Source organism: Budorcas taxicolor, chromosome 14 (genome assembly GCF_023091745.1).
Source record: "Budorcas taxicolor isolate Tak-1 chromosome 14, Takin1.1, whole genome shotgun sequence".
NCBI classification, from domain to species: Eukaryota; Metazoa; Chordata; class Mammalia; order Artiodactyla; family Bovidae; genus Budorcas; species Budorcas taxicolor.
This window is the reverse complement of record NC_068923.1, coordinates 88,774,015-88,790,011: the sequence shown is the minus strand read 5'-3', so window position 1 is coordinate 88,790,011 and position 15,997 is coordinate 88,774,015. Positions and strand designations below refer to the sequence as shown.

Below are 15,997 nucleotides of genomic sequence, written 5' to 3'. Positions count from 1 at the left end.
ACACAAGAGAAGACTCTACACATGGACATTACCAGATGGTCCATACCGAATCAGATTGATTATATTCTTTGCAGCTGAAAATGGAGAAGCTCTATACAGTTAGCAAAAACAAGACCAGGAGCTGACTGTGGCTCAGACCATGAACTCCTCATTGCCAAATTCAGACTTAAATTGAAGAAAGTAGGGAAAACCACTAGACCATTCAGGTATAGCTAAATTAAATCCCTTATGATTATACAGTAGAAGTGAGAAATAAATTTAAGGGACTAGATCTGATAGAGTCCCTGATCAACTATGGATGGAGGTTCATGACATTGTACAGGAGGTGGTGATCAAACTATCCCCAAGGGAAAAAAAAATGCAACAAGGCAAAATGGTTGTCTGAGGACGCCTTACAAATAATTGAGAAAAGAGAGGCAAAAGGCAAAGGAGAAAAGGAAAGATATACCATCTGAATGCAGAGTTTCAAAGAATAGCAAGGAAAGGTAAGAAGACCTTCCTAGGTGATCAATGAAAGAAACAAAGGAAAAAAAGAATAGAATGGGAAAGACTAGAGATCTCTTCAAGAAAATTGGAGATACCAAGGGAACATTTCATACGAAGGTGGACACAATAAAGGACAGAAGTGGTATGGACCTAACAGAAGCAGAAGATGTTCAAAGAGATGGGAAGAGTACAGAGAAGAACTATACAAAGAAGATTTTCATGACCCAGGTAACCATGATGGTGTGATCACCCACCTAGAGCCAGACATCCTGGAGTTCAAAGTCAAGTGGGCCTTAGAGGGAATCACTACAAACAAAACTAGTGGAGGTGTTGGAATTCCAGTTGAGCTATTTCAAATCCTAAAAGATGATGCTGTGAAAGTGCTGCACTCAATGAGCCAGCAAATTTGGAAAACTCAGCCATGGCCACAGGACTGGAAAAGTTCAGTTTTCATTCCGGTCCCTAAGAAAGGCCATGCCAAAGAATGCTCAAACTACTGCACAATTGCACTCATCTCACACGCTAGCAAAGTAATGCTCAAATTTCTCCAAGTTAAGCTTCAACAGTACATGAACCAAGAACTTCCAGATGTTCAAGCTGAATTTAGAAAAGGCAGAGGAATTAGAGATTAGGTTGCTAACATCCGTTGGATCATAAAAAAGGAAGAGAATTCCAGAAAAACTTCTATTTCTGTTTTGCTGACTATACTAAAGCTGTCTGTGGAAAATTCTTCAAGAGATGGGAATACCAAACCACCTTACCTGTCTTCTGAGAAACTTTTATGCAGGTCAAGAAGTAACAGTTAGAACCAGACATGAAACAACAGACTGGTTGCAAATTGGGAAAAGAGTAGGTCAAGGCTGTATATTGTTACCTGCTTATCAAACTTATATGCAGAGTACATCATGTGAAAAGCTAGGTGGATGAATCATAAGCTGGAATCAAGTTTACTGGAAGAAATATCAACAACCTCAGATAAACAGGTGATACTGCTTTAATGGCAGAAAGTGAAGAGGAACTAAAGAGCCTCTTGATGAAGGTGAAAGAGAAGAGTAAAAAATCGGGCTTAAGACTCAACATTCAAAAAACTGACATCATGTCATCCAGTCTCACTCAGTTCAATTCAGTTGCTCAGTCGTGTCCAACTGTTTGCAATGCAATGAATTGCAGCACGCCAGGCCTCCCTGTCCATCACCAACTCCCGGAGTTCACTCAAACTCACATCCATTGAGTCCGTGATGCCATCCAGCCATCTCATCCTCTGTCGTCCCCTTCTCCTTCTGCCCCCAATCCCTCCCAGCATCAGAGTCTTTTCCATGAGTCAACTCTTCGCATGATGTGGCCAAAGTACTGGAGTTTCAGCTTTATCATCATTCCCTCCAAAGAACACCCAGGGCTGATCTCCTTCAGAATGGACTGGTTGGATCTTGTTGCAGTCCAAGGAACTCTCAGGAGTCTTCTCCAGTCTCATTCAGTTCAGTTCAGTCGCTCAGTCGTGTCCAACTCTTTGCAACCCCATGAATCACAGCACTTCATGGCAAATAGATGGGGAAACAAGGGAAACCTTGGAAGACTTTACTGGGCTCCAAAATCACTGCTGATGGTGATTGCATCCATGAAATTAAAAGACGTTTGCTCCTTGGAAGAAAGGCTATGACAAACCTAGACAGCATATTAAAAAACAGACACTACCTCTCCAACAAAGGTCCATATAGTAAAAGTGATGGTTTTACCAGTAGTTATGTATGGATGTGAGATCTGGAACATAAAGAAGGCTGAGTGCTGAAGAAATGTTGCATGGAACTGTGGTGTTGGAGAAGACTCTTGAGAGTCCCTTGGACTGCAAGGCGATCCAAACAGTCCATCCTAAAGGAAATCAGTCCTGACTATTCATTGGAAGGACTGATGCTGAAGCTGAAACTCTAGTACTTTGGCCACCTCATGCAAAAAAACTGACTGATTTGAAAAGACCCTGATGTTGGGAAAGATTGAATGTGGGAGGAGAAGGGGACAACAGAGGATGAGATGGTTGGATGGCATCACCGACACAATGGACATGAGTTTGAGTAAGCTTTGGGAGTTGGTGATGGACAGGTAGGCCTGGCGTATTGCGGTTCATGGGGTCACAAAGAGTCGGAAACAACTGAGCGACTGAACTGACTGAATTGAACGTGGGAGCAAAGCCTAAATATTGAAACAAATATTCCTAGATGACTTTTGAAAATTATTGTTATAGTAAGACCTAACTTGAGCTTCATTCAACATGAAGTCAGAATAATACTGCAATATTTCTGTGAATTAAGATGCCAAGTGATACACAAAAGCTAAGGCTTTTGGTTCCACTTGGCTTGTGTCTAGCATATACAAGCTCCAGAAATGACCACAAACAGTGTTGAGGAGACAGTGAGATACTAACAGCACTGAAGGGCTGTCGGGCAGAGGGGGAGCACAGGTTGCTGAGATAAAAATCTGGATGATCCAGGTGAGAGCTAGCCAGCAGGAATGAATGGCATTCCAAAAGTTGCACTCTTTCCTCAATAGATGCCAGTGTAGGGGCTTGAGTAGACCTGCAGTCACCATGCAACAGGAACGTGATGATGATCAGCTCACAGTTCACAGGGAAGAGAAGCTTCTTCCTCAAACCATGCTCATATTGGCAACCGGCTGGGGGAAGCACAAGCTGGAATCAAGATTGCCAGGAGAAATATCAATAACTTCAGATATGCAGATGACACCACCCTTATAGCAGAAAGTGAAGAGGAACTAAAAAGCTTCTTGATGAAAGTGAAAGAGGAGAGTGAAAAAGTTGGCTTAAAGCTCAACATTCAGAAAATGAAGATCATGGTATCTGGTCCCGTCACTTCATGGGAAATAGATGGGGAAATAGTGGAAACAGTGGCAGACTTTATTTTTTTGGGCTTCAAAATCACTGCATATGGTGATTGCAGCCATAAAATTAAAAGATGCTTACTCCTTGGAAGGAAAGTTATGACCAACCTAGATGGCATATTCAAAAGCAGAGACATTACTTTGCCAAAAATGGTCCGTCTAGTCAAGGCTATGGTTTTTCCAGTGGTCATGGATAGATGCGAAAATTGGACTGTGAAGAAGGCTGAGCGCTGAAGAATTGATGTGTTTGTACTGTGGTGTTGGAGAAGACTCTTGAGAGTCCCTTGGACTGCAAGGAGATCCAACCAGTCCATCCTAAAGGAGATCAGTCCTCGGTGTTCTTTGGAAGGAATGATGCTAAAGCTGAAACTCCACTACTTTGCCTACCTCATGTGAAGAGCTGACTCATTGGAAAAGACTGTGAGGCTGGGAGGGATTAGGGGCCAGAGGAGAAGGGGACGACAGAGGATGAGATGGCTGGGTGGCATCACTGACTCGATGGACATGAGTCTGAGTGAACTCCCGGAGTTGGTGATGGACAGGGAGGCCTGGCGTGCTGCAATTCATGGGGTTGCAAAGAGTCGGACATGACTGAGCGACTGAACTGAACTGAACTGAACTGAACCTCTCCCAACATATACTCAAACCGAGTTCTGAAAGGAAATGAAATAGAAAATCGACATGACTGAGTCTTCATTTACTTAACAAGAACAAGATTATTTTACCCTAACTATTTCAAATTAATGGGACAGACACCATGTGATGGTTCAAGTTAGCTCAGTCACTCAGTCTTGTACGATTCTTTGCGACCCTGTGGTCTGCAGCACACCAGGCCTCTCTGTCAATAACCAACTCCTGGAGTTTTTTGAGTCATGTCCGTTGAGACAGTGATGCCATCCAACCATCTTATCCTCTGTTGTCCCCTTCTCCTCCTGCCTTCAATCTTTCCCAGCATCAGGGTCTTTTCAAATGAGTCAGTTCTTCACATCAGGTGGCCAAAGGATTGGAGTTTCAGCCTCAGCATCAGTCTGTCCAGTGAATATTTGGGACTGATTTCCTTTAGGATAGACTGGTTGGATCTCCTTGCTGTCCAAGGGACTCTCAAGAGTCTTCTCCAACACCACAGTTCAAAAGCATCAATATATATACATATATGTATATGTATAAATAAATAGTCTTCTTTGTATATTGTAGAGTTTAGATAAAATTCAATCCCACTAATCTGCTTAGGTATTAAAATACAAAAACTGCATCCATAGAAAGAGCCAGAGGAAAATGTCCTTTAACAACGCGAAGGGGTTCCTGTCCGTATGAAATATGTTATTCTAAACGTTCACATCTCAGGATGCCTGTTAAGGTACAATTAACATGGATACTGACATAACTTTTCTTTAGTAGAAGAGCAATTGGAAATCTAATTAGGACATTGTAAGAAGGAAATTTCAGAGTAATGATAGCAAAAAGTAACCTCATGTGAATAGATGTCTACATCATGTATCATCAGGAATGCAAATTGAAGCAATAGTAAGACACCACTATAAACTTATTAGAAGATCCAAAATCCAGAACGCTGACAATGCCAAATATCAGCAAGATTGTGGAGCAACAAGGATTCTCATTTATTACTGGTGAAAATGCAAACTGGTACCGGCAGTTTGGTGGTTTCTTACAAAACTCAGCCCACTCTTACCACAAAATTCAACAATAACACTTCTTGTCATTTACCCAAAGAAGTTGAACTATATGACACACAGAAGGTGGCACATAAATACTTATAGCAACTTTATTCGTAATTGCCAAAACCTGGATGCAATCAAGATGTCCTTCAGTAGGTGAATGGCTAAACGAACTGTGCTACATCAGATAATGAAATATTATCTAGTGTTAAAAGAGAGCCACAGAGCCATGAAAAGACATGGAAGAGACTTAATTACATGTTACTAAGTGAAAGAAATTAAAAGCCATAAAATTAAAAGACGCTTACTCCTTGGAAGGAAAGTTATGACCAACCTAGATAGCATATTCAAAAGCAGAGACATTACTTTGCCGACTAAGGTCTGTCTAGTCAAGGCTATGGTTTTTCCAGTGGTCATGTATGGATGTGAGAGTTGGACTATGAAGAAGGCTGAGCGCCAAAGAATTGATGCTTCTGAACTGTGGTGTTGGGGAAGACTCTTGAGAGTCCCTTGAACTGCAAGGAGATCCAACCAGTCCATCCTAAAGGAGATCAGCCCTGGTATTTCTTTGGAAGGACTGATGCTAAAGTTGAGACTCCAGTACTTTGGCCACCTCATGTGAAGAGCTGACTCATTGGAAAAGACTCTGTTGCTGGGAGGGATTGGGGGCAGGAGGAGAAGGGGACGACAGAGGATGAGATGGCTGGATGGCATCACTGACTCGATGGACGTGAGTCTGAGTGAACTCCAGGAGTTGGTGATGGACAGGGAGGCCTGGCGTGCTGCGATTCATGGGGTCGCAAAGAGTCGGACACGACTGAGTGACTGAACTGAACTGAAGTGAAAGAAGGCAATATGAAAAGGACGTGTTGTATAATTCCCACTGTATGATATTCTAGAAAATGAAAAACTAGGGAGATGGTAAAAAGAGTAGCAGTTGCCAGGGTTAGGGGGAAGGGAAGGATGAATAGATGGAATCAGACAATTTCAATGAAAATACTTTATATGATACTATAATGGTGGTTATATATAATTATATGCTTATCCAGCCCATAGAGTTGAGGGTCAACACCAAGAGTGAGCCCTAATGTAAGCTATAGGTTTTGGCTAATGGTGATTCAATGTAGGTTCAGCAATTGTAACAAATGTGCTAGAATTGCAGAGGATGTTGATGATGTGGAAAGCTGGGCATGTGTGTCAGGTGGGGTATATATGGGAAATCTCTGTACTTTCTGCTCATTTTGTATAAACAAATAAATACAAATACATATAGGAGTTATTTATGTTGTGATCCAAAAAGATGTATGGTGGAGGGTTGCAGAATAAACTCTCCTTCATGGTCATTTATTATTAAGCATTTACAGAGGTAGCATAACTTGAGAGTCAAAGACAGAAAGTTGGCATTGCTTTCAAAGCAACTTTCAATAAATTCCAAATCAGTGCTTCTCAGCTTTTCATATGTGCATTAATCTCCAGGGTATTGGGAGTAGCTGTTTTTTAAAATGCAGATTTTGATTCAGAAGGTCTAAGGTGGGGTAGAAAGAGTGTTTCTAATAAGCTGGCAGCTGCTGCCACTCCCGGTCCATGGACCACAATTGAACTATTCAATTTTTTTCTTTAAGAAAAGGAAAAATAAAATACAGAATTGCAACTTTTTAATGGAAAAGTTTAATCCCCCTTTTAAACAATTAATTCATTCATTTATGGGCTTATTTCAGTTCGTTTAACGGCATTGCTGTGTATGCTCTTTGGCCATAATGCAGTTGTTTTATTAAATTTATAGCAAATATCATGTTGCAGTTAATATGCAGAGTGTGACATTTTGGAGTTTCTTTGGTAGATTTTTACTCAGTACATTTTAGTGAAATGCGGCAAGTATCTGTTATCTTTAAAATTTCAATTCTAATCAAGTATAGGATCAGATAAGGAAAAAACATAAGTAAATTGCTATGTTCAGAAGGAGATTCAAAGTTTATAATGTATAACAGATTATGACAGATTTGTAATCATAAATTGCAGTATTTTGCAATATCATTTTCTCTCAGCTTATGTTATGTAACAAACAATTGAATGACTTAAGTTGGGAAGAGCAAAAAGATTTTGGGAGTCTGCAAATGGTGTTCTCCCATCCCACCAGCCCCAGGACTCCACCAAGAGTCCTCTCCAAGTCCCAAAGGCAGCCTGGCCAGAAGTGTCTTTTGGGATCCTCCTCATGGGCTCAGAAGTCTGTATGCTCACTCAGTTGGTCAAATTACCAGTCACTCCAAAAGCTTTCAACATGTGTTTTGTGCAAAAACCGATGCTTTAATTTGGACTTTAGATTCTGAAGAGATTAGGTTATCCCAGCTGCTTGAATTAAAGCTCAGAATTTTACTTCTAGATCTAAAAGCAGTAGTAACAAGTGGCTATGATCTGATTAAAATGATGTGGAACTTTGTAATTTGTATATTTTCTCAAACATTTTAAAACAATAATTTGGTATAGTACATAAGCTGCCTAGATGGATTATAAATTCTTTCTAAAAGTGTAAGTTCAGAAAATGTTGGAAAATAGGAATATTTGGAGATAAAGCAACTGAAAACCTAGGCAAATGAATTCTAATAGATTGATTTAAAAAAACCTCTGCAAAATTGAATTTTTTGTTTGTGATTTTCTTGTGAAAATCACAGATCTGTTTTGAGAAAATCTGTTTGGTTCTCTAGCATTGTCAAAATTACCCTTGGATAACAGCTACATCTAAGTAGTGTTTATTTTATGCTAGCTTGGATCTAGTCTCAAGACATTTAACCATTTGGAAAATATGTATTTAACATTAGAACTGATAAAACTACTCTTGTTATGGTTGTAAAACCCATATTTTCATTGAAGTTTTGAGATCTATTGAATGAGATGCTCCTCGTATTTTTAAAAGTCAGAATTGGAACACTTCTGCTTTACTGAATGTGTATGCTAAGTCGCGTCAGTCATGTCCGACCCTGCCACCCCATGGACCATAGCCTGCCAAGCTTTTCTATCCATGGGATTCTCCAGGCAGGAATACTGGAGCGGATTGCCATGCCCTCCTCCAGGGGATCTTCCTGACCCAGGGATCAAACCCAAGTCTCTTACGTCTCCTGCACTGGCAGGCAGGTTCTTCACCACTAGCATGGCGTTATTGGTAAAGAACCCCCCTGTTTCACAGTCTTCGGAAAGAAAGCTTATGATACCTCAGGAGGTTTGTTTATTTAGTCTTATTCACTTAATATATACCAAGCAGTGACCATGCGCTGAATCAGTCGGGCAGGGTCTCTGTACTTAGAAGGTGCATGTTGGCGTCACCGAGAGGCCCTGAGTAAGAAGGATGAAAGAAATGAAGTGAGTGTCAGAGATGATTACAAGTTTGGGAGCTACTTGCACTGAAAGAGCTTATGCTAGCCACAGATGCGGTCCTGGCAATCAAGGCAAGCATCCCTGAGGGAAGGCAAGTTTAAATGCAAAGACGACTTAACGGTTGGCTAAAGGAAAGGAGAGAATGTCTGAGGCAGAGAGGCCCGAGTGTGATGTTCTTCACACTGCTGACTATCCAAGGACTCAGGAGGCTCTCCCTGCTGATACTCTGCTTGCCCTGTTTAGCAGCTGTGAACAGAAACGTAAAAATGGTGTTTCTTCAAAACGGCCCATGTTCTCCGCCACAGATTCCAAGAGGAAAATGGTGGGTGGGAGGGATGCGAGAGGAAAAAGAAAGAAAAAAGGAAGAAAATAAAAGGGGAAGGGAAAGAGAGAGGAAACAAAGAAAGGAGGAAGGAAAGAGGAAGAGAGGGAAGGGAGAAATACAGGGGAGAAACGAAGGACCATCTTGCCAGCTCAGGAGCAGTACTGTGACCTTTCAGAGAATGCTATGAAGGAAAGAGGGAACTTTATAGAAACCTAACTGGTCACTTCAGCCATGCTCTGGGGTCATCCTTTGTGTCATCCTGATGTCATCCAGATTAAAGCCTTTAATATGACATAAGTGAAATTCTGTATGGGTTGGGGCGTTATTGTAGCCAAGCGATGGTGATTTGTAAAAATCGTGTACGTGTGCAGGATTTCCCTGTGTTAAAGTGGACTGAGACAGGAAAGTTTCAGTCTGAGTCTAAAAACAAGCGTCATTTATGTTTACGACCCCCACTGAGAAGTGATAGATTTTGCTGAAAGGGAGGACCTTCGGTTATGCTTCTTTCTTGATGATTTTGGTTAGAAGTATCTGAGAATAGGTGCTAAGAACGGAATTGCTTGGCCTCAAAAGGTATTCTAATTTGGAGCTGTGGAGCAAGTCTGGAGTGGGGAAAGACAGACAAAAATGGGGTGAAAAAGAAGCAGGAGTAGCCAGGAAATAACTGAGGGGAGATGTGCACTGAGTGAGGAAAACCCCCTGATCCTGGGCAGGGAGGTGAGGGCATTTAGGAAAAGAGAGGTCGGTTAGTGGATTTCAAGTACCCTGTTTCATATGTGGTCAGGATGAGTTCAGTCACTCAGCCGTGTCTGATTCTTGGCAACCCCATGGACTGCAGCACGCCAGGCCTCCCTGTCCATCACCAACTCCCGGAATTTATTCAAACTCATGTCCATTGAGTCGGTGATGCCAACCAACTATCTCATCCTCTGTCGTCCCCTTCTCCTCTTGCCTTCAATCTTTCCCAGCATCAGGGTCTTTTCCAATGAGTCAGTTCTTCACATCAGGTGGCCAAAGTCATATGTGATACAAACATCTAAGATAACCCCAGCATTTGATGAACTCTGCTGTACTTACAAATGCTCTGAATACTTGGTTTAGTTTAGTTTAGTTAAGTTATGTTGAGGAAATACAGAAAAAGTTGGTTTTACCTCTGGATAAACAAGGCGTGGAATAAGGAGAGTATTTAAGGAAGAAGCGCAGTGGCAAAGGTGACATCAGGATGTAAGTATAATCTCCTGGGAAATTGCTGGAAATTTAGGAAGAGCTTTCTACATGCATGAATTTCCACGGGAACTTATTTTAAAAAGATAGCATATGATATTCCTTAGATGCAAAATTTAAAATAAAATGATGCAGACAGGGTCATCGTTACCATCTTTGTAAAGTAATTAACCTCCAATTAAAATAAATAAATTTATATTAAAAAAAGAAAATGATGCAAATGAAATTATTTACAAAACAGAAATGTATTCACAGACTTAGACAACATACTTATGGTTAGGGGAAAGGGTGGAAGGAAGGGATAGTTAATTTCAGGTTGACATATACACACTGCTATATTTAAAACGGATAACCAACAAGGACCTGTATATAGCACAGTAAGTGCTCAATGGTATGTGACAGGCAGCCTGAATGGAAGGGGTGTTTTGGGGGAGAATGGATATATGTAAATGTAAGTCTGATCTCTCTGCTGTGCACCTGAGACTATTGCAACCTTGTTAATTGCTTATCGCCAATATAAAACAAAAACTTTTTAAAAAAAGAAGTAGTGAACAATGTGAAATTATGAGTTCAGCTGAAGAAGTAATGTGAGTGGTGATGTCTTATTAATCCTGTTCATCAAAATCATATGTAACTAAGAAAAAAAGTCACCTTTGAGTTAAAGGGAGTCAGTCCTAAGGTTCAAAAAGATATGGTTGAAATTTTGGACTTTCTTCCCTATTGTATAATATTGGTGGCAGGAAATTTTGCTCCCTGTCTCCAAATTGATCCTTCCATTTCCCTAAATTAGGGGTTCCACTCATTACTTAGATTAGCCCTATGGGGTTAAGATTTACTCGAAGAGATTAGTATAAAATAAAAAGAGAAATTCTGAAAATTCACAAGCCACATTTTCTTTGCATTTGATTCTTCAAAAATTTAAAATTAGGTTCAGCTTGTGTGACACTGTACCTGAATAACTGGAATGGTGTTTATCATTATTTCTTAAGAGTAAGTAATAATCGTTAATTCCTATACAGATGTCAAGTAGAGAGCATTAAGTACTGACATAAGACTGTCCATAAAATGTGGAAATGAGAATGGAAAAAGAAACTAAACGGAAGCCACTGAGGGGAATGTGTGAGAGCTTGACAAATAGCTGATTTTAGAATGCTGAGCGAGAGCAAAGATCAGTTAAAATTAGATAATGTAGATTTGTAATCACCCAAGTGTGTGACCAATTCAGCAATGTTCTTTGGGCGGAAAAAGTAGGATGATTACATTGGAAATATGGAAATGATTCATACCTGGGAGCTAAGATAATGAACACAAAGAACTCTACTTGGGCTAGAGAGTCAAGAAATGTTTGCTGAATTGAATCATGACTGGAGGGGATTTAGGTTGCAAGTAAAGATAGCACACATTTGATTAGTATTTTCTAAATACATATTAATATATTGCTATATTAAAAATTATCTTAGATATCCCAACTTTTTAATTTGTTGCCTATTAATATTTGCAATTAACCCTTCAGAGATAAATCTGTTATAATCTTCTCTAAATAACTTTCTTGTATGTCTGTATAGTTTGTCATATAATCTGGAAAATGTATTGCTGCCTTATTGTGTAGAATACATGTAAGTCCAATGTTCATTTTTAAATGTGGATTTTCTATTGCTCCTTGGAAATGAAAGAGAAGACATTGAGTCTGTCAAGGACATTAATTTAATAGAAACCAGGGAAATATTGCTTACCTCTGTCTAATCTTAAAATATTCTTTCTTATATTATAAGAGGTGACAGGATTCCAATGTTGACTGTCAAGAGTTTATAATGGAACTTGTCTTCAACTCTCCTCAATTTTAACTTTGGATATGTTGGCAACGTGTGGGACAAAGTCAGCACTCCTGCTCAGCACAAAACAAAGTCTGCAACTCACCAACTTTCATCCTGGCGCTTGAGACTTACCCTCTGCTATTTCCCTGTTTTGGCGTTAGTGATAATTAAGCTAACATCAACAGATAGAGTAAACTTAGTTTCCTGAAATGACTGAACTTAATTTTTATTGTTATAAGTCAGGATGATTTCAGTTTCCTTAAAAAATGACTGAAGAATCCCAGCAAATATAGAAAAAGGACATATATTTTTCTGGCTTTAACTACTACTTAGTAAAATTTCGGAGAAGGCAATGGCAACCCACTCCAGTACTTTTGCCTGGAAAATCCCGTGGACGGAGGAGCCTGGTGGGCTGCAGTCCATGGAGTCCTAAGAGTCAGACAGGACTGAACGACTTCACTTTCATGCACTGGAGAAGGAAATGGTCACCCACTCCAGTGTTTTTGCCTGGAGAATCCCAGGGACAGGGGAGCCTGGTGGGCTGCCGTCTGTGGGGTCACACAGAGTTGGACACGACTGAAGCAACTTAGCAGCAGCAGCAGTAAAATTTGTATGGATTTACAAAAAAGTGATGGAGAAGGTTAAAGAAGGATTTTGAGGAATGAGAAAATGTTTATAAGAGGGCTAATGTAAGAACATATGGAAAATAAAGTTCTGTGATGGCCTCTAGACTAGTTAGATCTGGGTTTGAACTTCAGTTTGGTGATTATGGTGCCTTAAGAAGATTACCTTAAACTCTGAATCTTAGGCTCTTTATCTAAAAATGGAGACAAGAATGTACACGCAAGAGTGATATTGGAGGATCAGATGAGATAATGTATGCTAATTTGACTTTATTTTGCTTAGTGGTGCTAATAAGTGCTAATCTTAGTGCTAATCTCTACACCTGAGTTTACTGAGGAAAAGAGAAAAATAATTTTTCTATGCAACCACAATGACCAACAAATAGAACACCATTTTATTTTAAAAAATCCTTAACACTTTAGATACAGAACTATTATTACCTATATACAAGGAACATAATAAACATATACATAATTTGTAACAACATATTACATATCTTGGAACAATCTTATCAGGCAACAAGTAGGACTTATATGAAAGAAATAAGAATATTTGGAGGCCTTAGACTAACACAGGGCTTCCCTGATAGCTCAGTTGGTAAAGAATCTGCCTGCAATGCAGGAGGTCCTGGTTCAGTTCCTGGGTCAGGAAGATCTGCTGGAGAAGGGATAGGCTATCCATTCCAGTATTCTTGGGCTTCCCTGGTGGTTCAGCTGGTAAAGAATCTGTCTGAAAATAAAGAGACCTGGGTTCCATCCCTGGGTCAGGAAGATCCCCTGGAGAAGGGAAAGGCTACCCACTCCAGTATTCTGGCCTGGAGAATCCCATGGGCTGTGTAGTCAATGGGGTCACAGAGAGTTTGACAAGACTGAGTGGCTTTCATGAACACTTTCAGTCTACCACAAAGGGCTCAGTTATCAAATCAGACTCAAAAGAATCAGAGATTTACCCAGTGTAAAACTTCACTAAAAATTTAAAGATACATGTATTTGTGAAACACAGAAACATAGAGAAGTGTGAGATTATAACACAGCTCCCCAGAAAAGATGTGATTCATGTCTACAACTCATACTTTAGTTTGTCTTGGCAATTTGCACAAGTTAACCACTCATAAACAGATTTTGAATTTTGTATGACTGAACATTTTAGGCTATATATAATATTGAATTGTTGCTAGTTTTGCTACATAAATATAGTGATGAGGATTATTTTCTATTGTTGACTAAAAAGATGCACAGTGTGAGAGTTGCAAGTTAATTTTATTTGGGGCAAAATGAGGACTTCAGTCTGGGAGACAGCACCTCTGCTAGCTCTGAGAGACTGCTCCAAAGAGGTTGTAGGGGGAGGTTGATATATAAGATTTTGGTGAAAGGGGAGTTCAGTGCAATCAAAAGATTTTCTGCTAGTCACGAGGAGCTGATGTCACCATGAAGGGATTTAATATTTTTCTAGATATGAAGAGACACAAGGATAGGGGTCATTAAATCAGTTCCTGAAAATATCCAGCTACCTGAAGACCCATCCCAGAAGTTTCCCTGGATTGCAGAACTCCTCACTGTCCACCCCGAATTCCCCTCAGAGGGTGATGAAGGTTGGAATTTGCGGCAGCACAGGGCTTAATCACCACAGAGGCAGACGGCAAATGCCCCTGTTGTTGTTCAGCCGCTGGCAAATGTTCTTGGCAAGTGTTCGTTTGTAGTTGACACTACCATTCCCCAGAGAGCACAAGACATAACTTAGTCCCTCAGTCAGTCATTGTATATGACCATCTATTTGTCCCTGTTGCTTTTGGTGGTTTGCTATCTGCTGGTTTTCTTCTGGGCTTCCATCATGGCTCAGCTGGTAATGAACTTGCCTGCAACTTCAGGAAACAGAAGAGACTCTGGTTCAATCCCTGGGTCAGGATGACCCCCTGGAGAAGGAAATGGCAACCCACTCCAGTATCCTTTCCTGGAAAATCCCACAGACAGAGGAGCCCTAGGGGGCTACCGTCCATGAGATTGCAGCGTCAGACACGGCTGAGTGTAAACACAAGCACACAAGCTGGTAGCAGGTATGACTTCCAGGTTGGCTTCAAATGGCTTAAATATCATTGAGGACTATTCTGAATCCTTTGGCTGCCACTTCCCTGGTGGCGTAGGCGTTAAGGAGTCTGCCTACAATACAGGAGACCCAGGTTCGATCCCTGGATTGGGAAGATCCCCTGGAGAAGGAAATGGCAACACATTCCAGTATTCTTGCCTGAAAATTCCCATGGATGGAAGAGCCTGGCAGACTGTAGTCCTTGGGGCCACAAAGAAATGGACAGGACGGAGAGACTTCACTTTCTTTGGCTGGCTTGAGATTTTCAATGTAAAGGCAGGAATTTCAGGAAACCCTTGCCTTGGGCAAATATGATGAACTTGCGCCAGAAGAATACTGGGTCAGTGGGGACTCACTTTCTAAATTTCCCCTTCAGAGTTCAGTCCACAGATCACTCTTCTTTAGAACATAAGAACTTTATTCCATTGGCATTTGAAAATCAGAGCTGGGGGAAGGAAAGCCGTCAGTTGTTTTATGTATGAATCTCAAACATTGCTGAGCTTTACTGTACTTACTATTTATAGACCTAACTAGGGATAGAGTATTAAATAGAGTTCTAGGTTTCTGTGGATAGGATGAATGAGGTTCTGTGAAAATGGTAGAAGGGGAAATAAATTTTGACTCTCAGTTTTATCTTTGTAAATTATGGTGCAGTATCTTTCTGTATCTGTCAGACAAGTAAGTTTCGCTATTAAGCATTAATGTTCTGTGAACTGTGGATCGCAAAAAGCTCTTTCCAGCTCTACTGGAAAGTGGATATGAGTGATTAGACAAATTATGCAAACTCTTTAAGCTGAAATTTCCTTGTCCCATAAATGGGGGATAATATTTATTTAACTTAGTTAATGTTAATGATAACTATGTATATCATGTTTAATAGAGTAGCCAGTACCTTTAAAAAGACTCAAATATAAGTTAGATGTTAATGTGATGATTGTTATTGTTATTCTACATGATGCTTATTTTATATTTAACTTTAAAAAAGTCTCATGTTTATAAGTAGAGGTGACTAATCTGTGATCATTTGGATCTTTATCTTCTCCTGCTCTAATTTTTTTCTTAAGGATGACAATATTTGTTAGATTGGTTTTCCTTAGGTTTTTTAGTTACCTCTTAATTGGAAGGCTACAGTCCATGGGGTTGCAAAGAGTCAGACACGACTGAGCGACTTCACCTTCATTTTAATTGGAAAGCTTGGAGCTGGAAGGATAAATGGGAAAATGGTCATTCATTCACACATCTCTTGGGGACTTAAAAGTATATCATCCAGTAACACATGAATAAGTTATGGTGGCTGCTTCCAAGATGTGCATAATTTACAAGTTGGAAACAGAAGTTTTTTAAAAAGTATTTTTATCATTGGTGAAAAAAAAGTTGCTGGAAAACAACCATGCAAAAATAAAGAAAGTGTGGTAACCATTGTCTTAAAATATTTTCCTAAGTATATGTACCTAATTTGTTATGGAAGATGGTTTAATCAGTTGGGACAGTCATAACATCTATAATCA

At 40.0% G+C, this 15,997-nt stretch overlaps 1 protein-coding gene across 1 annotated transcript in view; it reads left to right on the top strand.

The window, feature by feature from the left end:
* CNBD1 (cyclic nucleotide binding domain containing 1) overlaps positions 1-15,997 on the top strand; it is a 490,840-nt gene that overhangs the window by 63,575 nt on the left and 411,268 nt on the right. The window lies entirely within an intron of this gene.